The following is a 26,969-nucleotide window of genomic DNA, read 5'->3' as shown; positions in this document are numbered from 1 at the left end:
AGGGCTGTCTTTTTGTCTTGTTTATGGTTTCCTTGCTGTGCAAAAGCTTTTAAGTTTGATTAGGTCCCATTTGTTTATTTTTGTTCTTATTTCCATTTTTTCTAGGTGCTGTGATTTATATCATAGAGTGTTCTGCCTATGTTTTCCTTTAAGAGTTTTATAGTGTCTGGCCTTACCTTTAGGTCTTTAATCCATTTTGAGTTTATTTTTGTATACTGAGTAAGGGAGTGTTCTAATTTCATTCTTTTACATGTAGCTGTCCAGTTTTCTCAGCACCACTTATTGAAGAGGCTGTCTTTTCTCCATTGTATACTCTTGCCTCCTTTATCAAAGATAAGGTGACTATATGTGCATGGGTTTATCTCTGGGCTTTCTATCCTGTTCCATTGATCTATAGTTCTGTTTTTGTGCCAGTACCGTACTGTCTTGATTACTGTAGCTTTGTAGTATAGTCTGAAGTCAGGGAGCCAGATTCCTCCCGTTCCAGTTTTCTTTCTCAAGATTGTTTTTGCTATTCGGGTCTTTTGTGTTTCCATAGAAATTGCAAAATTCTTTGATCTAGTTGTGTGAAAATTGCCATTGGTAGTTTGATAGGGATTACCTTGAATCTGTAGATTGCTTTGGGTAGTATAGTCATTTTCACAATGCAGATTCTTCCAATCCAAGGACATGGTATATCTCTCCATCTATTGGTATCATCTTTAATTTCTTTCATCAGTGTCTTATAGTTTTCTGCATACAGGTCTTTTTTCTCCCTAGGGAGGTTTCCTCCTAGGTATTTTATTCTTTTTTTTGCAATGGTAAATGGGAGTGTTTCCTCAATTTCTCTTTTAGATTTTTCATCATTAGTGTATAGGAATGCAAGAGATTTCTGTGCATTAATTTTGTTAATTTACCAAATTCATTGATTAGCTCTAGTAGTTTTCCGGTATCATCTTTAGCATTCTCTATGTATAGTAAGTATCATGTCATCTGCACACAGTGACAGTTTTACTTCTTCTTTTCTGATTTGTATTCTTTTTATTTCTTTTTCTTCTCTGATTGCTATGGCTAAAGCTTCCAAAACTATGTTGAGTAACAGCAGTGAGAGTGGGCAATCTTTTGTTGTTCCTGATCTTAGAGGAAATGGTTTCAGTTTTTCACCACTGAGAACAATGTTGGCTGTGGGTTTGTCATATATGGCCTTTATTATGTTGAGGTAGGTGCCCTCTATGCCTACTTTCAGGAGAATTTTTATCATAAATCAGTGTTGAATTTTGTCGAAAGCTTTTTCTGCATATATTGAGATTATCATGTTTTTTATCCTTCAGTTTGTTAATATGGTGTATCACAGTGATTGATTTGCATATATTGAAGAATCCTTGCATTCCTGGGATAAACCCCACTTGATCATGGTGTATGATCCTTTTAATGTGCTGTCTTACTGAAATACTCTTGAGACAAAAATGTAAGAAATCATCAAAACCATCATAAAGCCCTTCATAAATATTCAAGCAGTTAGTATGGGAGATTCTGGAAACAAACATGGTCAAACAAAGTGTTTGTCACAACTGTGAAACACAGCCCCAGCAAAGGACAGCCCCAGCCAATTTAATCTGGCCTCTAGCTACTGTATGGAGGAACCAAAGAAGTAGATGTAGGGAAACCAAAAGCTTGAAGATCTTGAAACATGAGGATGAAGAATTGAACATTTAGTTGTATGAGCCTGGGGTGGGGCTCGGGAGACCTGGGTTTTAGACCAGCTCAGCTTATCGCTTTACAGACGTGAACCTAGATTTCTCAACTGTATGATAAAAGGATGAATCTCTGTGGGGCTCGTGTTCCTTGGGTTGAGTGTGTAGGGCTATGCAGTCAGATGCTGGAGGCCACTGTCAAGTACAATTCATCTCCCTGGAACATCAATTTTACCTGATGGCAAACATTTTATTTTATTATTTTTTTTAAGTTTTATTGGAGTATAGTTGTTTTACAATGTTGTGTTAGTTTCTACTGTAAAACAAAGTGAATCAGCCATACATATACATATATCCCCTCTCTTTTGGATTTCCTTCCCATTTAGGTCACCACAGAGCACTGAGTAGGGTTCGCTGCGCTATACAGTATGTTCTCATTAGTTATCTATTTTATACATAGCATCAATAGTGTATATATGTTAATCCCAATCTTCCAATTCATCCCACCCCCCGTTTCACCCTCGGTATCCATACCTTGTTCTCTATGTCTGTGCCTCTATTTCTGCTTTGCAAATAAAATCATCTGTCCCATTTTTCCAGATTCCACATATATGCCTTAATGTATGATATTTGTTTTTCTCTTTCTGACTTACTTCACTCCATATGACAGTCTCTAGGTCCATCCACTGATGGAAAACATTATTTTTTACTCAAAAATTAATTCACTTGGTCAACAAATGCTTATGAAGTTTTGGCTACATGCCAGGTACTGTTTTATTTATTATTTATTTTATTATCAGAGCAAACATGGATATATTATGGAATCATGTGCATAATTTACAGGATCTAAGGTGAACAATGGTCCCCAAAATTATTTTTCACATACAGGGGCACTTCTGGCTGTGTCCATTCGCTCTCAACTCCAACCAAATAATGCACATTTGTTCTCCTTTGCCCCTGGGCACACGCCAGTGGATAGGCAGGCCAGTAGTCTTAGGCCCCTTTCCAATAGATACAACCTATACTGTCATCACCACCAGAAATTAAGCAAACCCTTGTTGTTGACAACAGGTTTGATATGCATATCTACCAGATGAAAGTAAGATAAGGGAACTAACTTCCAATAAGCACTGCTACCTATCTAACAGGTGATAAGTGTATCAGCCTTTTTAAAACAATTTCACTTGATCTCCACAACCATCCACCTGCAAAATCGGTGTCATTGCCCCAATTTGAAAATTCAGGAGAGGAAGCCGAGGCTCAGAGAGGTTGAGTGATTTGTTCAAAGTCTCAGTGCTAAGAAATGGAAGAGTCAAGATTTCATCCTGCCTTGGTCTGGCTCCAAGCCAATCCCCTTCTCCCTTTCTGACCCCACCCGCCAAAGGTGATAGCAATCACGTCACTTTTCCTTTGAAGTCTCTCTCTGTCTCACAGCTTGGCAGGGTGCTAAGGACATAGCATTAGAGAGAAAATGCACATGACCCACTCCACAGAACAACAGATTGTCAGAATGGGACCAGATTGCAGAGATTGTCCAATACTCTTGTTTCCAGAGAGGAAACCTGGGGCCTAGGCTATAACATGAACATTTGTGGAAAGAAGCTCTGAGGTTGGCAAGACATATCCAAGTTCAGCACTGCCATGTTCTCCTGGGACCCTGCAGTCCCTTAAACCCCCTGAGACTGATTTTCCTTCTCTATAAAATGGGATGGAATGGGGAAATTATGTCACTTGCAGAAGGCTGTTGTAAAGATGATATAAAATCATGTACATGCAAGATTTTAAACCTTAAAGTGCTATGTACAGATGTCTGTGACTCACCTAAGTTCTCCCAGCACAGACCCAGTTCTCAGATATTAAATATTCTTCCACTGCCCCACAGTGCTGGAGACCCTCCCTGAAGCTGCAGCCACCCCACTCACTTTCAGAACAGTCAGAATCCTTTGCAAAAGAGTGGACTGGTGTACACTTTTATAACTTGAGAAAATGGAGCGAGTAACCACAGTCTCTCCTCATCCTAAGATGCTCCTTGCGGGAGGAAAACACACACCCTAGACGCATGGTTAGTGCCCAGAATGAGCTGAGCTCTGTACCCAGAGCAGCCTTGAGTCAAGGTCCTCGCCCTGTAGGAGCACGGGTGAAGGGAGTTTCCCCAAAGGAAGTGACTCACTCAGGGAGGGTCTCTTTGTTATGCCATGTGCCAGGCCAAATCTGTTTGACCACTACAACTTCAAGCCCGTAAGCAGTGGGAATATGGAGTCTCCCCCACTCCCACTCCACCCCACTCCCTCCCCCAGTCTCTCCCCAGGCCCTGCCTGAATTAACAAGGTGAGCTCACGGGCAGGACACTCCACAGAGCCGTGTGGAACATACAACAATGCTCCAGCTCCTCTGGGGCACCCTCTCCAAATCCTCCAGGTACAATCCTGCCACCACTGCACCAGCCCTGAGAGGAGAAATATGGAAAACATTAACTCCCTCATGGTATCCTTGGAGAAACTGAAGCCCAGGACAAATGCAACGTCTGCCTGCGAATCAGCATTAAAAACACCAGCGCCCAGGACTCAATTCCTGCTCCTGCTTCTCACACTCAGCCACCAGGACCTTCCCACTCCAGGCTCTGTGTCCTCCCAGGGAGCGGAGGCCTGGTGTTCACAGGCTGTGGTAGCTCCTGGCACCTCCTAGCACCAGGCATGGCACCTAATAAGCACTTCACATGTTGATCAGAGACTGAGATGCCTAACTTACTTCTCTCTGACTTCCTGTTTTCTCATCTGCAAAATGCCAGGGTTAAATTAGATGATCTCTGAGACATTTTCCATTTCTAACTGGTATTTTTAGGTCAGTCGAGTACCTAAGCTTGGCAAATGGGAAGTGTGGAAATCAGACTAGGAAAGTAGGTTGGGGTCCCAGGGATAGATAGAGGACCTAGCACAGGGCAGGCAGGGGTTAAAAATGAGGGAGAGATGTGAGAGATGTGCCCTCACAGAGCCCTCAGCCTGGGGCAAAATAAGATCCTCAATAAGAATGGAGATGGGCAGGCAAAGTTGCCCAGAAGAAGGGAACTCCATAAGCTTGGAAGTCAGGAGATCTGGGTGCCTATGCAGAGCCTGACTTTGCCTTGCTGGGAAGATTAATTCCTTTTTCTGGACCTCATTTATGGTTTAATGTCCACTCTTCTACAAGGTCTTGAAAGGAAGATCTTCCCTCCTTTTCCTTGACAGAGGTGGAGCAGGAAGAGTCCCTCTTCCATTGCCTGGGACTCTTTCTTCAAAACACAGGTCATGTGGCTAACACTGCTCATTTTTACACGGGGGATTCCTTGGAGCAGGGCATGGCCTTAACCCTGACTGCGTGGACAGAAATTTGCAGAAACCTGAGTATGTTATAGACCTTGATCTCCTCTAATTCTTTCAAACGTGCCCACTTTCTCTTCCTTTTTTAAAATATTTTAGCTCAGACCCCCTGCACAGAAGAAATTACAGACTCTCTGGGCTGGAAGAGACCTGAGGGTCTTTACATCTTGACCTTCTTCCATCTGAGAATCTACCCATCCAGGCTCTGTCTGAACATCCCCAGGAGCAAGGATCTCAGTGTCTCCCATGGCAGCTAATTTCATCTGGGGCAGTTCTATTCACTAGCAGTTTTTCAAAGGAAAGCTGACAGCTCCCTTAATTAAAACAAGCCTGAGGGCTTCCCTGGTGGCGCAGTGGTTGGGAGTCCGCCTGCCGATTCAGGGGACGCGGGTTCGTGCCCCGGTCCGGGAGGATCCCTCATGCCAAGGAGCAGCTGGGCCCGTGAGCCATGGCCGCTGAGCCTGCGCGTCCAGAGCCTGTGCTCCGCAGCGGGAGGGGCCGCAGAAGTGAGAGGCCCGCGTACCACACACACACAAAAAAAACCACAAGCCTGAATACCATCAGCAGTCAGCTCACCAGCTATTTCCTTGGGATCTGTCTCCAGCAAGACAGCTGGGTTGCAGATGTCTTGCCTCAGCAGGTATTCCCACCTCCAGTCCTAAACCTTTGCCTTTAGACTTTAGGTCCATCTTGATCATTCACAAGTCCCATAGTAACTTGTTGCTTGTTAAATAATGTTTAATTTTGAGATTTTTTTCCCCTACTTCATTTTTTTAAGGGAGTGTAACTCAGTGGTTAATTCTGTGAGTTAATTCCATATCATGGATCAAGTTGGAGTCTCGAAGTGATCTGGGGGTCTCAGTTCTGGCTCATTCAGTCGTGGTGTGCCCTTAGTCAAATGACTTATTCTCTCCGAGTCTCAGTTTCTAAGTCTGCAAAAATTAATAACACCTACCTCTTGGGTTGTTGAAAGAATTAAATTAAATAGTTCAGTTGAGGTGTTTGTCCTAGTAAGAAGGAGTGTTAATGAGTCTTATTTTTTTTTCGTACAGTCCATCTTCATGTAGAGTCCAAATCCATCTCTCCGTAGCAATTACCATCTTCTTGGTCCCAGTTTTATCCTCTGGGACCTTGCAGAATAGGTTAAATCCCTCTTCCACGTGGCAACACTTCAAATATTTCCATTTGACCACAACCCCTTTACATGGTAAAGGGCCTCACCCGAGAAACTGAGGTGGGATAAAGTGTATCCAAAGCCTCACCACAATCTGGAAGGAGAACCAAGAATTGCTACTTCCCTGGCCTGGAGTGACCACCTCAACATCGGCCTCCAAGAAGAGTGGGGAGAGCCAGGGCTCTTGGAAAACTCAACTCTGGCAACACATGACACTGAAGTGTTGAAACATGCCACTTTCATGTGGCATTAGCTCATGATATTGCTTTATTTTCTTAATTTAGAAGAAAAGCACAGCTGCTAGAATTTCTAATATAATAATAAGTATGGTGGTACACCAAAGGTTTTCAGGAATTTTTCCACAAAAGCACAGCACCCAATTGTGTAACTTTTAAAAAAATATTCTTGCAAATCCATTTTTTTCTATTATGCAAAGACCACCTTTTAAATTGTGTTCTAACCTTTCAACTTCTAAACTATTAAATCCTTGATGGCCAATGTATTCTGTCTAGTTGAAACAGCTTCTAGAGCAAGACAGGGTTTAATTAAATAAACAAATACTTAGACGGAAGTACTCTTTTTGTTGAATGGAGATCCTAAGAAATCTATCTGCTACCTTTCTACCTGCTTGGGATGTGAGCATTATTTGATCCCCTGTTTTGAACTCACTGAAATGGGACTGCTAGATAAATGCAAAATATTATTCTCATCAGCCAGTCCCATAATATCTTCTATAGTTAAATTTCTTGTCTCTAGATGATTTTCAAGCTTGGACTGTCAGCGCCAGTGACTTATTAGGGAAACTGCAGAACAGACACTTTCATTGGGAAGAAGAATAGACTAGACTCTCCCTTAACAATAACTTCAAAATATGAGGTTCTACTTTTCTAATCAATTGTTGACACAATCTGTGTTGGGAGACAAAAAGAGTGCTAGTGAAGGCTTGCTCTTTAGAAGATAACTCAAAAAGAAACGTATCTGATCACACAGATGGTCAAAATTTCAGGGTTCAATTATGTTACTTTCTGTGTAATACTGAAAATTTCTTTATCTCAAGGTAGACTGCCTGGTAAAAGTCAGACCAATTAAGGACCATAATAATTTTTCCATTTTCTATACCAATCTCTGTGCCCAATTCACTGATTATTTCTCATGCAGAATAAATCCAGTAACTGTTTTTATCGATCATTTTTATCTACCTGCAGAATTTCCCATGTGGCATTTGCCCGATGGGTTCCAAGAGTGCCCAGAGATTGATCCTTTCAGCCTTCTGCACCATCAGCAGGACGTGGAACAGCCAGGGTTCTGAGCCACTTACCTCCAGTAGCATCTGGTCTGTTTATTCCAGTATAACAAATAAATACTAGCATCTGGTCTGTTTATTCCAGTATAACAAATAAATACTATCAGTTTCTTCGTGTATCATGTCTCGGAAGGGGCTGGGAAGCACTGAGCTTCATTGTAACTTTTAGGCCTTTGAAAATACATAATATAATTTTAATATTGTGGAGGCAATTGAAACTGGCCAATTTTAGTGTTCTTCATGTTTGTTTTTAAAATTAAACTTAGGTGGAAACCTGTCCCTTTTGTGTGACCTGCTGGTCATGCATTGGTCGTCCCTGCCTGACTCCATTTGCCTACATGAAGAAGAGTAGCTATCCCTTAGAAGACTTAAAGAATGAATATATGTATATGTATAATTGAATCACTTTGCCATACACCTGAAACTAACACAACATTGTAAATCAACTATACGCCAATAAAATTAAAATATTAAAAAAAAAATCTCAGGAGCTCCCTCATGTAAAATGGGCAAAACATTCTCACCAACACACTTCCCCCACCGCCCTGAAATAGGTCCCTACCTCAGATCCTTTTCATTCGACTCAGATGCCATTTCCTCCAAGAAGCCTTCTCTGACTCTTCACATCCCATCACTAAAGTTAGAAATAATCTCCCCATTCTTTGAATCCCCATAACTCTCGTTCTGTTCTTTTCTTACAACATTTAACAATTTTTGAACCCTGGTCAGTCATATGGTAATAACTGTACTGGAATGTAAACTTTGGGGAGGTAATCCATGTCTTATTTTTAATATCCTTTAAAACACTCCTAACAGGACTTGAATTACACATGAAAGGCACTTAACCAGCTAAAGGAAAGACAAATTAATTTGACACTTCTCTTTGATTCATTATATCTGATTTATTTGGAAATTTGAGTTCCTTAGGAAGTATTTTGGGGGGCATTTTGGTGGGGGTTTTCAAAAATTTCTCAAAATTTATGGCAGCTTATTTTTAATTTTAATAACATGATCTAGATGAAAACAAAAACACATGAAAAATATTAAACTTTGCTGTTAAGCAGGGAAGTACAGATGAAAACAAATTTGAAGCCCTGTTTTTAATACAGTAAAGTAGGAAAAAGCTTTAAGCAAACAAAACAATTAATGCTTGAAAGAGCTGTGGTTAAATTGGCTAGTGGCATTTTAAATTAACATTTTTTTTAAACAATATATGAGAGCTATAAAAATGCCCAGGCATATTTCCCCAGTCATCTCATTCATAGAAAGTTTAGAATTCATGCAAAGGTAACAATTCAAGAACAACAACAAAAAAAGCAAAATGTGCAAAATGCACAAACATGTCTGTAAGAGCATTCACTATAATAGCAGAAAAGCAAACAAATAAACAACAAACAAAAAAATTGAAGAGAGATCTGCCAGCTACAGAGAGAGGTCTCAGGAGAAACCAATTGTGGAATACTTCCAAGTTCCCTGGCTGGGGAATCAAACCTGTGCTCCCTGCATTGGAAGTGTGGCATCTTAACCACTGGACCACTGGGGAAGTCCCTGATTCTTCATTTTTTTAAATGCCTTATCATGCTTTAATACTCCAAGACCCAGCAAATCCTTTTTGGAAGATGATACCTTTAAAGAAGGAGACAGTGTGATCAGTGGCATCAGTTATTAGAAGGATGTAAATAATATCCTGTACTGAGTCTCCAGAAGGCAGACTACAATGAGAGGTTCAAAATTAGAGGAAGTGTTTTAGAGCACTCTGCTGCAAGGGACCACCACCTGCATGCCCAGAGTATGACCTGGTCTGCATAGGCCTCATGGGCTCTGGCAAGACCAGCCTGCTGTCTAATCTCTGCAGTGAAAATCCCGACAGCGTTGTGTCAACCACAGGTTTTAGTATAAAAGCAGTGCCATTCCAGAATGCCATCTTGAATGTAAAAGAACTTGGAGGGGCTGATAATATCCAGAGATACTGGAGCCGCTACAATCAAGGATCTCAAGGAGTAATATATGTGTTAGGCAGTGCCTCTTTAGAAGATGATTTAGAGACTGCTAGAAGTGAACTGCACTCAGCTCTTCAGCACCCACAACTATGCACTTTACCCTTTTTAATGTTGGCCAATCGTCAAAACAAGCCAGCCGCTTGATCAGTACCAGAGCCGTGTGACTGACACTGCTGGTGCTCCGGCCAGCTGTCAGGTCTGAGTCTCTGAGGTGGGAGAGCCAAGTTCAGAACATTGGTCCACCAGAGACCTTCTGGCCCCACATAATATCAATTGGCAAGAGTTCTCCCAGAGATCTCCGTCTCAACGCTATGACCCAGCTCCACTCAACTACCAGCAAGCTCCAGTGCTGGACGCCCCATGCCAAAAAACTAGCAAGACAGGAAAACAACCCCACCCATTAGCAGAGAGGCTGCCTAAACTCATAATAAGTTCACAGACAACCAAAAACACACCACCGGACATACTTCTGCCCGCCAGAAAGACAAGATCTAGCCCCACCCACCTGAACACAGGCACCAGTCCCCTCCACCAGGAAGCCTACACAGCCCACTGAACCAACCTTACCCACTGGGGGCAGACACCAAAAACAAAGGGAACTATGAACCTGCAGCCCATGAAAAGGAGACCCCAAACACAGTAAGTTAAGCAAAATGAGAAGACAGAGAAATACGCAGCAGATGAAGGAGCAAGGTAAAAACCCACCAGACCAAACAAATGAAGAGGAAATAGGCAGTCTACCTGAAAAAGAATTCAGAGTAATGATAGTAAAGATGATCCAAAATCTTGGAAATAGAATGGAGAAAATACAAGAAAGGTTTAATAAGGACCTAGAAGAACTAAAGAGCAAACAAACAATGAGGAACACCACAATAAATGAAATTAAAAATTCTCTAGAAGGAATCAATAGCAGAATAACTGAGGCAGAAGAACGGATAAGTGACCTGGAAGATGAAGTAGTGGAAATAACTACCTCAGAGCAGAATAAAGAAAAAAGAATGAAAAGAATTGAGGACAGTCTCGGAGACCTAGGGAACAACATTAAATGCACCAACATTCGAATTATAGGGGTCCCAGAAGAAGAGAAAAAGAAAGGGTCTGAGAAAATATTTGAAGAGATTATAGTTGAAAACTTCCCTAATATGGGAAAAGAAATAGTCAAGTCCAGGAAGCACAGAGAGTCCCATTCAGGATAAATCCAAGGAGAAACACGCCAAGACACATATCAATCAAACTATCTAAAATTAAATAAAAGAAAAAATATTAAAAGCAGCAAGGGAAAAGCAACAAATAACATACAAGGTAATCCACATAAGGGTAACAACTGATCTTTCAGCAGAAACTCTGAAAGCCAGAAAGGAGTGGCAGGACATAATTAAAGTGATGAAAGGGAAAAACCTACAACCAAGATTACCTTAACCAGCAAGGATCTCATTCAGATTTGATGGAGAAATTCAAACCTTTACAGAAAAGCAAAAGCTGAGAGAATTCAGCACCACCAAACCAGCTTCACAACAAATGCTAAAGGAACTTCTTCAGGCAGGAAACACAAGAGAAGGAAAAGACCTACAAAAATAAACCCAAAATAATTAAGAAAATGGTAATAGAAACATACATATCGATAACTACCTTAAATGTAAATGGATTAAATGCTCCAAGCAAAAGACATAGACTGGCTGAATGGATACAAAAACAAGACCCGTATATATGCTATCTACAAGACACCAACTTCAGACCTAGGGACACATACAGAATGAAAGTGAGGGGATGGAAAAAGATATTCCATGCAAATGGAAATCAAAAGAAAGCTGGAGTAGCAATTCTCATATCAGACAAGATAGACTTTAAAATAAAGACTATTACAAGAGACAAAGAAGGACACTACATAATGATCAATATGGATTGATCATAGGGATCAATCCAAGAAGAAGATGTAACAATTGTAAATATTTATGCACCCAACATAGGAGCACCTCAATACATAAGGCAAATGCTAACAGCCATAAAAGGGGAAATCAACATTAACACAATAATAGTAGGGGACTTGAACACCCCACTTTCACCAATGGACAGATCATCCAAAATGAAAATAAATAAGGAAACACAAGCTTTAAATGATACATTCAACAAGATGGACTTAATTGATATTTATAGGATATTCCATCCAAAAACAACAGAATACACTTTCTTCTCAAGTGCTCATGGAACATTGTACAGGATAGATCATATCTTGGGTCACAAATCAAGCCTTGGTAAATTTAAGAAAACTGAAATTATATCAAGTATCTTTTCTGACCACAACGCTATGAGACTAGATATCAATTACAGGAAATAACTGTATAAAATAAAAACACATGGAGGCTAAACAATACACTACTAAATAACCAAGAGATCACTGAAGAAATCAAAAATACCTAGAAACAAATGACAATGAAAACAAAATGACCTGAAACCTATGGCATGCAGCAAAAACCGTTCTAAGAGGGAAGTTATAGCAATACAATCCTACCTCAAGAAACAAGAAACATCTCAAATAAACAACCTAACTTTACACCTAGAGCAATTAGAGAAAGAAAAACAAAAAAGCCCAAAGTTAGCAGAAGGAAAGAAATCATAAAGATCAGATCAGAAATCAATGCAAAAGAAATGAAGAATATGATAGCAAAGATCAATAAAACTAAAAGCTGGTTCTTTGAGAAGATAAACAAAATTGATAAACCATTAGCCAGACTCATCAAGAAAAAAAAGGAGAAGACTCAAATCAATAGAATTAGAAATGAAAAAGGAGAAGTAACAACTGACACTGCAGAAATACAAAGGATCATGAGAGATTACTACAAGCAACTATATGCCAATAAAATGGACAACCTGGAAGAAATGGACAAATTCTGAGAAAAGCACAACCTTCCGAGACTGAACCAGGGAGAAATAGAAAATATAAACAGGCCAATCATAAGCACTGAAATTGAATCTGTGATAAAAAATCTTCCAACAAACAAAAGCCCAGGGCCAGATGGCTTCACAGGTGTATTCTATCCAACATTTAGAGAAGAGATAAAACCTATCCTTCTCAAACTCTTCCAAAATATAGCAGAGGGAGGAACACTCCCAAACTCATTCTACGAGGCCACCATCACCCTGATACCAAAACCAGACAAAGATGTCAAAAAGAAAGAAAACTACAGGCCAATATCACTGATAAACATAGATGCAAAAATCCTCAACAAAATACTAGCAAACAGAGTCCAACAGCACATTAAAAGGATCATACACCATGATCAAGTGGGATTTATCCCAGGAATGCAAGGATTCTTCAATATACACAAATCAATCAATGTGATACACCATATTAACAAATTGAAGGAGAAAAGCCATATGATCATCTTAATAGATGCAGAAAAAACTTTCGACAAAATTCAACACTGATTTATGATAAAAAATCTCCAGAAAGCAGGCATAAAGGGAACCTACCTCAACATAATAAAGGCCATATATGACAAACCCATAGCCAGCATCATTCTCAATGGTGCAAAACTGAAACCATTTCCTCTAAGATCAGGAACAAGACAAGGTTGCCCACTCTCACTGCTATTATTCAACATAGTTTTGGAAGTTTTAGCCATGGAAATCAGAGAAGAAAAAGAAATAAAAGGAATCCAAAACAGAAAAGAAGTAAAACTGTCACTGTGTGTCATCTGACATGATACTATAAATAGAGAATCCTAAAGATGCTACCAGAAAACTACTAGAGCCAATCAATGAATTTGGTAAAGTAGCAGGACACAAAATAAATGCACAGAAATCTCTTGCATTCCTATACACTAATGATGAAAAATCTGAAAGAGAAGTAAGGAAATTTACCATTTACCATTGCAACAAAAAGAATAAAATACCTAGGAATAACCTACCTAAGGAGAAAAAAGACCTGTATGCAGAAAACTATAAGACACTGATGAAAGAAATTAAAGATGATACAAACAGATGGAGAGATATAGCATGTTCTTGGAATGAAAGAATCAACATTGTGAAAATGACTCTACTATCCAAAGCAATCTACAGATTCAATGCAATCCCTGTCAAACTACCAATGGCATTTTTCACAGAACTACAACAAAAAAATTCACAATTTGTATGGAAACACAAAAGACCCCGAAGAGCAAAGTAATCTTGAGAAAGAAAAATGGAGCTGGAGGAATCTGGCTCCCTGACTTCAGATTATACTACAAAGGTACAGTAATCAAGACAGTATGGTACTGGCACAAAAACAGAAATATAGATCAATTGAACAGGATAGAAAGCCCAGAGATAAACCCATGCACATATGGTCACCTTGTCTTTGATAAAGGAGGCAAGAATATACAATGGAGAAAACACTGCCTCTTCAATAAGTGGTGCTGAGAAAACAGGACAGCTACATGTAAAAGAATGAAATTAGAACACTCCCTAACACCATACACAAAAATAAACTCAAAATGGATTAAAGACCTAAATGTAAGGCCAGACACTATCAAACTCTTAGAGGAAAACATAGGCAGAACACTCCATGACTTAAATCACAGCAAGATCCTTTAGACCCACCTCCCAGAGAAATGGAAATAAAAACAAAAATAAACAAATGGGACCGAATGAAACTTAAATGGTTTTGCACAGCAAAGGAAACCATAAACAAGACGAAAAGACAACCCTCAGAATGGGAGAAAATAATTGCAAATGAAGAAACGGACAAAGGATTAATCTCCAAAATATACAAGCAACTCTTGTAGCTCAATATCAAAAAACAAAAAACCCAATCAAAAAATGGGCAGAAGACCTAAATGGACATTCCTCCAAAGAAGATATACAGATTGCCAACAAACACATGAAAGGATGCTCAACATCACTAATCATTAGAGAAATGCAAATCAAAACTACAATGAGGTATTACCTCACACCGGTCAGAATGGTCATCAACAAAAAATCGACAAACAATAAATGTTGGAGAGGGTGTGGAGAAAAGGGAACCCTCCTACACTGTTGGTGGGAAGGTAAATTGATACAGTAACTATGGAGAACAGTATGGAGGTTCCTTAAAAAACTAAGAACAGAACTACCATATGACCCAGCAATCCCACTACTGGGCATATACCCTGAGAAAACCATAATTCAAAGTCATGTAGCACAATGTTCATTGTAGCACTATTTACAATAGCCAGGTCATGGAAGCAACCTAAGTGTCCATTGACAGATGAATGGATAAAGAAGATGTGGCACATATATACAATGGAATATTACTCAGCCATAAAAAGAAATGAAATTGAATTATTTGTAGTGAGGTGGATGGATCTGTCATACAGAGTGAAGCAAGTCAAAAAGAGAAAAACAAATACCGTATGCTAACACATATATATGGCATCTAAAAAAATATATGGTTCTGAAGAATCTAGGGGCAGGACAGGAATAAAGACGCAGACGTAGAGAGTGGACTTAAGGACATGGGGAGGGGGAAGAATAAGCTGGGATGAAGTGAGAGAGTGGCATGGACATATATACACTACAAAATGTAAAATAGATAGCTAGTGGGAAGCAGCCGCATAGCACAGGGAGATCAGCTCAGTGCTTTGTGACCACCTAGAGGGGTGGGTTAGGGAGGGTGGGAGGGAGATGCAAGAGGGAGGGGATATGGGGATATAAGTATATGTATAGTTGATTCACTTTGTTATACAGCAGAAACTAACACAACACAATGTAAAGCAATTATACTCCAATAAAGATGTTAAAAAGAAAAAAAAATTGAAGACAACCCAAGTGAGCCCAAGTAGGGAAATGGCTTTACTAATTATAAAACAGTATGAAAAATTATTATGTAGTTATTAATATACAAATTTTAAAAGAATAATTCCTATTATACAATTTTTAAAAAATCAGGCCACAAAATGAAATGTGCATTATGCGTGCATGATGATGACAATGAGAAATAGACAAGAATGTGCAAAAATACAAATAGTTGAATATGTTGTAGAATTCTGGCTTGTGTTCTGTTTTAAAGTCATTACATCATCTTTTCAATGACAGACTACATTTTAAGTAATTGAAAACAAAGTCTCATTAGCTTTGTCCTTGTATAAATTCCCAGAGAGAACACATTATTCTTATTCATTTCTACCTCTGCTACTTGTCTTTGATTTGGACGTGCTCCATCCTGTTCTCCCACTTCTCACTCCTCTAACTAGACTGGAAAAAGACCCTTCCCAAGCAACAAAGCTAAAGGCACCAAGTTCAGAAGCCGTGTATCCAAATCTGCAAACATCAGATAGGATCTGACATCTCGCCCCCAGTGTAGCAAAGGCAGACCCAGATTCTTCAATGACCGCAAGTGGCCTTGGTTTAACAAGCCTTGCCAACAAGGCACAATGTTCCCGTCCTCAGAAATAGTCCCCAGCAGAGCTTCCAGGGGCCCATAAAAATCTGTACTCTTGGAAGAATGTGACAACTCTGGCATCAAACACAGATTCAACATTTTCTATAATAAGAGAATGTTCCGTTGCATCAGGCTTTTTTAGCAGGGCCAGCACTTGGTAAAATTTTGAGGTTGTGCAAGTGAACTTTCGCCCAGCCCTAGACGCCTTTCCCTGACTCCAGATAATCAATAAAATCAGTTTACAAAGCCCCTTTTTCATCCAATTTCTCACTTTAATCTTGTGTCAGCCCAATGAGGTTGGTGTTATTTTAATTTCATGTTTCAGAGGAGGACACTGAGGCTCAGGGAAGTGAAATGATTTGTGTTAAGTCCACACAGCACGTCAATGACTGAAAAGAACATAAGCCCAGCCCCAATTTCTCCTGTATGCTGCCTCTTCTTCCACTCCAAGGGGACACACTGACCCAGTGCACCCACTCACACCAGTATTCAGTGTACTGCCATCCCAGGGACACCTATGTGTTAAAGAAAGGCAGAATGGGAAGAAGAGTGTATAGCCTTGAAGAAGTCAAGGGAGGTTGCTAAGAAGATGCTGAACCAGCGTGACCTACTGGCTCCTTCCCTCGAGATCCACTCTGAGGAACTACAGAGGAAAAACATTAAGTTGCAGGGAAAGCTGTAAGATCTCCCTGGAGAGGCAGAAGCTGTTTTTATTTGGCATGTACATGTGCCTGAAATGGTCCTTACCTAAGGCAGAGGGTATCCAAGGCTGCTGTTTCAGAATAAAACAAGAAAGGAGCCATTTCTTCTTGGGATCTTCATCTCCCCTCTCTCCCCACCCTTACTGCCTTGGGAGAGACAAGGGCTGGAGCTTAGACTTCTTGAGTGAGTGTGACTGGGGTGTAAAGCAGGGCAGTGCAGAAACCTTATGCGGAGTGGAAGTGAGGAAAACACATGCAGATTGATTGGTCTCAGGTGGTCACTGCCCCACCCTCTCCTTCTAAACCCCCAGGGCTGGTGGATTATAACCTCTTCTAGATACTAATTCTTCCTAAAGTAAAGAATACATCTGAGATGCTATTTGGTAGGGCCAGGAGTGATTAGTTCTGGTTTTCTGATGCCTGGAATCCTCCACTTCTGGATTTATCCTCCATCCTCAACCCCCACTTTGAACACATTGGTGTCGACATAGATGGAGATCTGGCCTTCATCACTTTTGCCATCAGTACTGCTGGACCAAGTAGCCCATAACCTCAGAGGAATGGAAGCTCATGGGAGAAAAGAGAAGCACTAATATTTCCAAAGTAAAACAACAAACTGAGTTACAGATTCCATAGGAACCAGAGGTATTAGAACTGACAGATCAAGAATTTACATATATTTTTAAGAATTTAATTTTTTATATTTACAAAATAAGGAATGATATTAGCAATATATAAAGAAAAAATAATCAAGTAGAAATGTTGAGTATGAGTATATAATCATTGAGATAATGAGCACAATGGATGGTGATTAGTAGAATAGATTCACCTGAGGAATGAATTAGAAAAATGGGAGATCAGATTGAGGAATTCTCCTCAGCAGAAAATTATTTTAAAAATGGAAACTACTTAAGGTATAAAAGGCAAAAGTAGTCCCAGGAAGAAAAAAAGGAAAAGGAAAAAATAGATCCAAATTGAAGGAGGAAATATTTAAAGGAATAATGGAGATAATTCCCCCAGAATTAATGAATGATGAAAAGCCTCAGATTGATAGGAATCATAGCAAAAGAGGAGCAATAAGGAATATCACACTCTTAGACATAAATTATGTTAAAATTCAAGAATATCAATATTGAATCAAATATCAATTCAAGATATCAAATATCAACATAAATTATGTTAAAATTCAAGAATATCAAATTTTACCTTATCAAAGATAAGGTAAAATTGTAAAAAACAAAACACAAAAAACACCAAAAAACATAAACAAAAACAAAAATTTCCAGAGAGAAAGAAAGAAAGAAAGAAGATCCCTTACAAAGGAATACGAATAATCTTGATATCAGGGTTTTCAACCACACGCAAGGATGCAAGTACAGAATTTCATACCCAGCTAAACTTTCATTCAAATGTGAGGCATGATAAAAATACTCTAAGACATGCACAGTCTCAGAGTATTTGTCACACAAAGATCCATGCATGAAACATTTTTTAATGACATTACATAGAAGCCAATATAAGGGATGATGGAAGAAATATGTGAAGAAAAGGTGATAAAAGATCGTTTTAAAGTTTGTGTTTGCCTTAAAAAATAACTGAGACCAAAGAAAAGAGAAAACAAAAGCATGTCCATAAAAACGAAGAATTAAAAGTCTAGATGAACTCAATATGATAGAGTAAGGGAAGACCAAGGGACGTCAGAGTATATTAATGTCCTTATCTAATATGAGAGGAGACATAGACAACTTTAAAACAATAAACAAAAAATACAAAACATGGGGAAAAGTGTGACAAATTGGAATAATAAACTAATAAAGTAGAAGAAAGTCCTAATATATGGTAACTACTAGAGATGAAAATGAACTAACTTGCCAAATTTTTTTAAAAATCCAGTTATTTTCTATTCACTAGACACATTCCTAAGCAACATATATGCAAAAAATAAAAGGATAAAAAATGATTAATCAGGCAAGTAGAACAAAATAAAGGTGGCGTTGATGTAATACTATCAGATACTATGAGGATCACAATCTTTATACCAAAACTAGCAAAGAGCTGTAAGGATAACTACATAACTATACCACTTACTGCTATAAATGTGAAAATCCTAAAAAACGTTTTAGTAAATCAAATTCAATAGGGCATCAAAATGATCATATACCACACTGGACTTTTCTCAGGTACATGAGGATAGGCTTAACATTAGAAAATCTGTAAGCGTAATTTACCATATCAGCTAAATATTGCTAATACAATAAGAAAAAGAAATTCAAGGCTTAATAATTGAAAAGGAGGAAATAAAATTACCATTATTTTCAGATGATGTGATTTTGTGACCAACTTTCACATTTTTTTTTTGGTGAGAAAATTAGTCATGGCCGGAACTAGAAATTTGTAAAACCACTTAGAAAAACAGCTCGGTATTATCTCGTAAAGTTGAACTTTATGGACTCTATAACCCAACAATTCTGCTCCTATGACTATGCTTAAAGGAAATTTTGCATATGTTTACTAGAAAATGTGGATAAGAATGTTCATTGCACTACTCTACAAATTAACAAAAAAATTCCCATCAATAGGGAATGATGAATAAGCTGTAGCATATTCAAATTAAATGACTACAACAAGCAACAATATGGATGAGTCTTCAAAACATAATAGTAATCAAAAAGTAAAAATATCAAAACTATTTGTGCATGATGTCCTTTTTGTAATATTAAGAACAATATTAATAAAATACACTTTTTAAAGGAATACCAATAGATGAGACAGAACTATTTAAAAAGGAAAGCAAGGGAATGACGAATACACGATGCATGATGGTGGTTACCCTGGGTGCGGGGGCGTGGGTGCCGGCGATTGAGTAAGGGAAGACCATAGGGGAAGATGCAGTCAAGCTACTGTCAAAGTCCTAGTGTTCACATGTGAAGGGTCATTTACAAATGCTTAATACATTAGATTAACGAAATCAGTAAATATAGTAGTGTCATCCATGAAAGAAAGATTATGACTAATCCAGTTCTAAATCCCTGAGAGCTAAAAGAAATATTTCAAATGGAGACTTCAGGCACTGAGACCCTAGAGGTGGGGATTTCTTTGAGCAGAGCTGAGTCATGTATTTAGTGGCCATTTGACCTGCCTAGTTCCATAAATTTTGGTACCAAACCTGTTGTAAAGATCATGTGCAAGGACTAAATTTCCGTACTCAGACACCCTGACATTAACCAGAGGTTGGGAATTGCTTCTGCTGCAGCAGAAGTATCCTAACCAGTGTCCTGACCTAAGCCCCACCCTCCCTTGCAGTTCTTCTCCATACTGCCTCCAGAGTGTTGCTGCTAAATTGCAAAACTTTTCTTACATCACTATCTCTAGATCAAGTCTTTGGCAGGGTATTATAGGGCCTCAGTGATCCTTCCCCAGCAAAATAGCACTGTATTATTCAACAATCCCTGAGTACTTCCTGCAATTCCACACCAGCCTGCCTTTGCACATGCTGTTCTGTCTGTCTGAAATACCCTTATCCTTACCTGCTGACATTTCACTCATTTTCAAATCTCAGCTCCCCTTCCTCCTAATCTATGAAGACCTGGAGGGAGAAGGCAATGGGCAGGAAGGGTGGGGCTCTCCAGGGGTTCAAAAATAACTGCATCTTTAACATGGACAGAGTCTAGACACACAGAGTTAAGACAGAGCCTGCATATCACATCCAGGTTGCAACTGAGGCCTGATTCTGGTGGCCTGCACCTGTGTCAGTAGTGCCAGCCTAGGTGGGCATGAAACTCTGACCTCTTTCCCTATCTCCCAGAGGTGGTTTCTAGGCAGCAGTGTAGAAAGAGCTTGGGCTTTGGAGTCAGACTGACTTGAGTCAATTCTGGATCTATCCTTTAAAATGCACCAATTGTATGGAAATTTAAATATTAGCACTCAGAAAAATGAGAGGACAATTTAAATAGTGCAAATGATTCTGAACTTGACATGGTCAAGTTCCCCGACCAGGGGTTGAACTCCGGCCATGACAGTGAAAGCATCCAATCCTAACCACTAGACAACCAGGGAATTCCCTGGGGTTGTTTATAAAGCAGCAATAGAAACCAAATCAAAGATTTTTCTGAGGGGACTTCCCTGGTGGCGTAGTGGTTAAGAATCTGCCTGCCAATGCAGGGAACACAGGTTCGAGCCCTGGTCCAGGAAGATGCCACATGCCACAGAGCAGCTAAGCCCATGCGCCACAACTACTGAGCCTGCGTGCCACAACTACTGAAGCCCACGCATCTAGAGCCCATGCTCTGCAACAAGAGAAGCCACCACAATGAGAAGCCCATGCACCACAACGAAGAGCAGCCCCCGCTCGCCGCAACTAGAGGAAGCCTGCACGCAGCAATGAAGACCCAACGCAGCCAAAAATAAATAAATAAATAAATAAATTTTTTTAAAAAGATTTTTCTGAGGACTGAACAAAATAATTTACATAAAGTACCTGGTAAAAACCACATGTGCGGAAAATGGTGGCTGGCACCAGTATTGTGTTCTATGACTGACCTAGCAGCCACTTTACTTTTCTGGGGCTAAGGCTTCTCTTTAGGAATACTGACTGAATAACTCAAAAGTTTGTTGTGTGGGTCAAACAGGATGATGGATGTGAAAGCACTTTGGAAACTGTGATGCTCTGTACAAATCAAAGGAATTCTTACATTTATATTATATCCGTCCACTAATGGCTCAGGATAGGAGGGCACTCATAATCCTTCAGTGGCAGTCAGTGTCTGAAATTCTGAGATCAAAGGGTCTTGGCCTGAGGCCACACATTTGCTCCCTGTTACAGATCATTAATTTCAACCTTTCATTTAATAAGCTTTTATTAAATGCCTACTGCAAGCAGAAAACTGTTCAATGTTGTAAGTTTTCTGGAGGAATTAGGGTGCTCGATTCAGTCCCCTAAGAAAATTCAGGATAGTTAAGAGGACAGGAAATAAATGTAATGCTGGTAGAATGGAGACTTTTTTCTGGGCTTCCTAAAAGAGAGGGAGGAGGAAGAGGACTAATGAGGCTTGAGAACCTGCAATGTACCAGGTACTGTGCCAGGCTCTTTACATATTGTCTTACTCAATTCTCACGATGACTCTATGACATGGGTTATTTATTAGTAGACTTTACAAACAAGAAAACAGATGCTTGGAGAGATTAAGAACCTGTCCCAAGTTCACAGCAGTAGTAAGTCAGCCCTGAAATCCGGGTCTGGAGATACCCCACCATACTGCTACTCTTAAATATTGTTTTCTGCCTCAAAGAATTGTTTCTCCAGGCAGACCACCAAAAAATTTCTCATCTGAGATTCAAATAGTTGCTTATTAGATGATAAAATTCCTGTTCAATTAATTTTCTTCTGAAATTTTATGTTAAAAAAATTAATAATAGTATCCCATCAGCACAGAAGTTTAGCATTTACAAAGCATGTTCACATCTTTCTCTTCCTGGGTCCTCGAAAAGCACTGTGGCTGGGACCTAATGTTATACCGAAAGTCTCACAGATAATAAGTGAGCAAATGATTGCACTTGAGTTTGCTGCTACATTGTAAGAGGAATAAATATTCCTTAATGGTATGTATTTTGCCTTATGTATTACCTGATTTTAAGCATGGCGGAAAATTTTGTAAAGGCTTGTCATCATGTTCCAGATGTCTTACACATCATGATGCTTATCCTGTCAATGATACAATATACATCTCATGACACAATATGCACGTACATTTTGGACAGAAATATTAAATCCATTTTTAAAATATCTTAATAATTTTGATTATTTTGGGTTGGCTTCCTGTCGGCTCAGGTGAGATGATTACTGCATTTTCCTTGAAATATGACTGGCAGAGAGTTTTTACAAGGAGTAGAAGGGTCGGTATTTCCATTTCCTTGTTTGGTTATGCTTGCAGCATAGGTATCTTCTTCAATCTGCTGCTTGTCAAACCCTTTTAAGGCAGAAACCATTCTAACTCATTTAAGTTCATTTCAGAAAGGTTAGTTTAGTTGAAACTGGATGATATAACCCATAGAGCCACTTGATAGGGCTCATGTAAACTTGAGAATGTCACAATACACTGAGAGCCTAAAAAGAATGAATGTGATTGCCACACCATTCAACTCCCATTCTGCCTTCAAGACATCTCAGGTATGTTACAAGAATGCAATTGTCTCATGTATGTATTAGCACCAATATGGGTAGCAGTGCCCATCCACTTATTAAACATTGGTAAAGTTTTCTTCCTTTTCTAGATTTATATTATAAAAATAGAAATTCTCAGTGGATACATAAATCTACATACGTGAAAATTACATAGAACTACACACATACATATACACACACACAAATAAGTGTAAGTAAAAATTGGAGAAATCTAAACAGGGTCTGTGGACTGTACCAATGTAGATTTCCTTATTTTGATATTAGACTATAATTATGCAAGATGCTACCACTAGGTGAAGGATATAATTCCATCTCCTTCAATTCTGTCTTTGCAACTTCCTGCAAATCCATAATTATTACAAAAATTGCATAAATAAAAGTTCTTATATCTTTGTGGCAACCCAGTGGATTGTTGGATGCACCTCTAAACATGCCCTTTTTGAAGACCATGGCTCTGGCTCACTGTGAGATCTGGGAAAAGTGGTTTCCTCTCTTCAGGCCATTTTCCTCATCTGTAAAATGGATAGGTTGGCTCAAAACTCTACTCATCTCTAAAATTCTAGGATTGTATATGCACGATTTTGGGGAGGTGTACATCTCTCTCAGGTTGTACGATCATGGAACATCTCCAGCTGGTAGGAGGAAATGTGGTCAGCTGTTGGGTATCAAGTCCTCTGTCCTTGACTTGAAGCCATTCACCCCTTCCCACAGGCTCCTTCTAAGGGTCTTCTGACTAAGCAATACTCAGAAAATTGTAAAATATTTTCATCAAAAACCTTGAGAAAAGCATCACAGACACAGGAAAAAAGAAAAACCTAACATTGCCAACTGAAGATGATGTCTTCAGTGCCAGGCCTTCAGAATCCATTTAGAGCACAGGGTAGCTATACCCTGTTTTCATGACTTGTTCAGGCTGTCCAGAATGCTAGCTGCATAGGAAAATACCCTTTCAGCAGCTAACTTGGAAGAGATGTAAAGGGATTTGTAAGTCAGACTCAGACCCTGCAGGAATTTGCAAATGTCACCTTGACCCTGAAGGCGGAAAGTTGATTGTTCTCCAGTGCATAGCAGTTAAGAAGCTCATCCTCGGAGAAAACCAAGAGGTGGGCCTGTATCTTTTTCATATCTATAGACAATCTCTTAACCTTGGTAACTTCTCAGTTGGGAAGATATATTTACTTTGAATATGGGAACCAGAAAGAACAGTACTTGTCATGGTTCTCATGTTGGTCACATCTTAGAGCATTTTCAGCTATAGATCTTCATTTGGCCAAGCTATTTCTTACTTCCCTTCTTTTGTTCTTTTTTAAGAGGATATTTTTGAGCAGTTTTAGATTCACAGCAAAATTGAGTGGAGGGTAGAGAGATTTCCCATAAATACCCTGCTCTTATACATGCGTAGCCTCCCACATTAACAACATCCTGCACCAGAATTGTATATTCATTATGATTGAACTGACACATCGTTATCACCCAGAGTCCACAGTTTACATTAGGTTTCCTCCTTGGTGTTGTACATTCCATGGGTTTGGAAAAAAGTATAATGACATGTATCTGCCATTGTAGCATCAAAGAGAATTGTTTCATTGCTTTAAAAATCTTCTGTTTTCTGCCTATTGAGCCTTCCTTGCCCCCTAGCTCCTGGCAATCACTTATCTTTTTACTGTCTCTATAATTTTGCCTTTTCCAGAATGTCATATAGTTGGAATTATATGGTATGTAGTCTTGTCAGATTGTCTTCTTTCACTTAGTAATATGCATTTCTGTTTCCTCATGTCGTTTCATCGCTTGGTAGCTCATATTTTTAGTGCTGAAAACATTCCATTGTCTGGATATACCACAGTTTATTTATCTATTCACCTACTGAAAGATATCTTGGTTGTTTCCAAGTTTTAGCAATTATAGATAAAGCTGCTATAAACATCCATGTGCAAATTTTTGTGAGGACATAAGTTTTCAGTTTACTTGGGTAAATACCAAAGAGTGTAACTGTTGGATTGTACAATAAGAATATGTTTAGTTTTGTAGAAACTGCCAAGCTTTCTTCCAACATGGCTGTACCTTTTTGCATTCCCACCAGTGAATGAGAGCTCCTGTTGCTCTACATCCCGGCCAGCATTTGGTGGTGTTATTGTTATGGATTTTGGCATTCTAATAGGTGTGTAGTTGTGTCTTATTGTTGTTTTACTTTTCAATTCCCTAATGACATATGATGTGAAGCATCTTTTCATATGCTTACTTGTCCTCTATATATCTTCTTTGGCAAGGTGTCTGTTCAGGTCTTTTGCCCATTTTTTAAAATCTATTAGTTCATTTTCTTAGTTTTGAGTTTTAAGTGTTCTTTGTATATTTTGGATAACGATCCTTTATTAAATATGTTTTTTGCAAATATGTTCTTCCAGTCTGTAACTTGTCTTCTCATTCTCTTGACACTGTCTTTCACAGAGCAGAAGTTTATACTTTTAATGGAGTCCAGCTTTTCAATTATTTCTTCCATTGATCATGGTTTTTCTAAAAAATTATTGCCAAACTCAAGGTCATTTAGATTTTCTCCTATGCTATCTTCCAGGACTTTTAGAGGTCTGCATCTCATATTTAGGTCTACAATCCATTTTGAGTTAATTTTTGTGAAAGGTTGAAGGTTTGTGTCTAGATTTTTTTTTATATGTGTATATTCATTTGTCCCAGTACCATTTGTTGAAAAGACTATCTTTGCTCCATTGTATTGCCTTTGCTCCTTTGTCAAAGATCAGTTGACTGTATCTAAGAGAATCTATTTCTTGGCTCTCTACTTTGTTCCATTGATTTTTTTTTTTTTTTTTTTTGCCAATACCACACTGTCTTGAATATTGCAGCTTTAGAGTAAATCTTAAAGTTGGTTAGTATTAGTCCTCTGTCTTTGGTCTTCTCCTTCAATATGAGTTGACTATTCTGTGTCTTTTTGCCTCTCCACATAAACTTTAGAATTAATTCATCAATGCTTACCAAAAAAAAAAAAAACTTGCTGAAATTTTTACTGGGATTGCATTGAATCTATAGATCAAGTTGGGAAGAGCTGGCATCTTGACAATATTGAGTCTTTCTACCATAAACATGGAATATTTATTTAGTCCTTCTTTGATATTTTTTGTCAGAGTTTTGTGGTTTTCCTCATATAGCTCTTATATTTTTTGTTAGGTTTATACCTAAGTATTTTATTTTTTTTGGAGTGCTAATGTAAATGTAGTGTTTTTAATTTCAAATTCTACTTGTTCATTTCTGGCCTATAGGGAAGTAATTGACTTTTGTATATTAATCTTGTATCCTGCAACCTTGCTATAATCACTTACTAATTCCAAGAGTTTTTTTGGTTGATTCTTTCAGATTTGCTACGTAGACAGTCATGTAAACTAAGAACAAAGACAGTTTCATTTCTTCCTTCCCAATCTGTATGCCTTTTATCTATTTTTCATGCTCTATTGCATTAGTAAGGACTTCCAGTACGATGTTGAAAAGCAGCCTTATTCTTGATCTTAGAGGGAAAACAGAGTTTCACTATGTATGATGTTAGTTGTAGGTGATTTTTAGATGTTCTTTATCAAGTCGAAGAAGTTCTCCTCTATTCCTAGACTGCTGAGAGTTTTTATCATGAAAAAGTGTTGAATTTTGTCCAAAGCTTTTTCTGCATCCATTGATATGATCATGTGATTTTTCTTTTTTATCCTGTTGGTATAATGGATTACATTAATTGACTTTTGAATGTTGAACAATTCTTGCATTCCTGAAATAAATCTCACTTCGTCATGTTATATAATTATTTTTTATTTTATTTATTTATTTATTTATTTTTGTGGTACGCGGGCTTCTCACCATTGTGGCCTCTCCCGTTGCGGAGCGCAGGCCCAGAGGCCATGGCTCACGGGCCCAACCGCTTCGCGGCATGTGGGATCTTCCCGGACTGGGGCACGAACCCGCGTCCCCTGCATCCGCAGGCGGACTCCCAACCACTGCACCACCAGGGAAGCCCCTATAATTATTTTTATACATTGTTAAATTCAATTTGCTAACATTTTGTTGAAGATGTTTGTATCTATGTTCATGAGAGGTACTGGTCTGTAGTTTTCTTCATCTTTGACTGGTTTTGGTATTAGTGTAATACTGGTCTCATAAAGGGAGTTAGGAAGTATTCCCTCTGCTTCTATTTT

The 26,969-nt window shown here is 38.8% G+C and overlaps 1 long non-coding RNA gene across 2 annotated transcripts in view; it reads right to left on the bottom strand.

Moving 5' to 3' along the window:
- Nucleotides 1-1,010: 1,010 nt before the first annotated feature.
- Nucleotides 1,011-26,969, bottom strand: part of LOC149749364 (uncharacterized) — a 47,596-nt gene continuing 21,637 nt past the window's right edge. The window contains exon 3 of one of the 2 annotated variants that reach the window (XR_016393026.1): nt 1,011-26,969. This is a non-coding gene — a long non-coding RNA (uncharacterized LOC149749364). The other variant, XR_016393027.1, reaches the window with a different exon arrangement.

Source organism: Delphinapterus leucas, chromosome 4 (genome assembly GCF_059928025.1).
Source record: "Delphinapterus leucas isolate spDelLeu-1000000601 "Yukka" chromosome 4, BTC_Dleu_Yukka2, whole genome shotgun sequence".
Lineage (NCBI taxonomy): Eukaryota > Metazoa > Chordata > Mammalia > Artiodactyla > Monodontidae > Delphinapterus > Delphinapterus leucas.
This window is presented reverse-complemented; position numbering and strand designations above follow the sequence as displayed.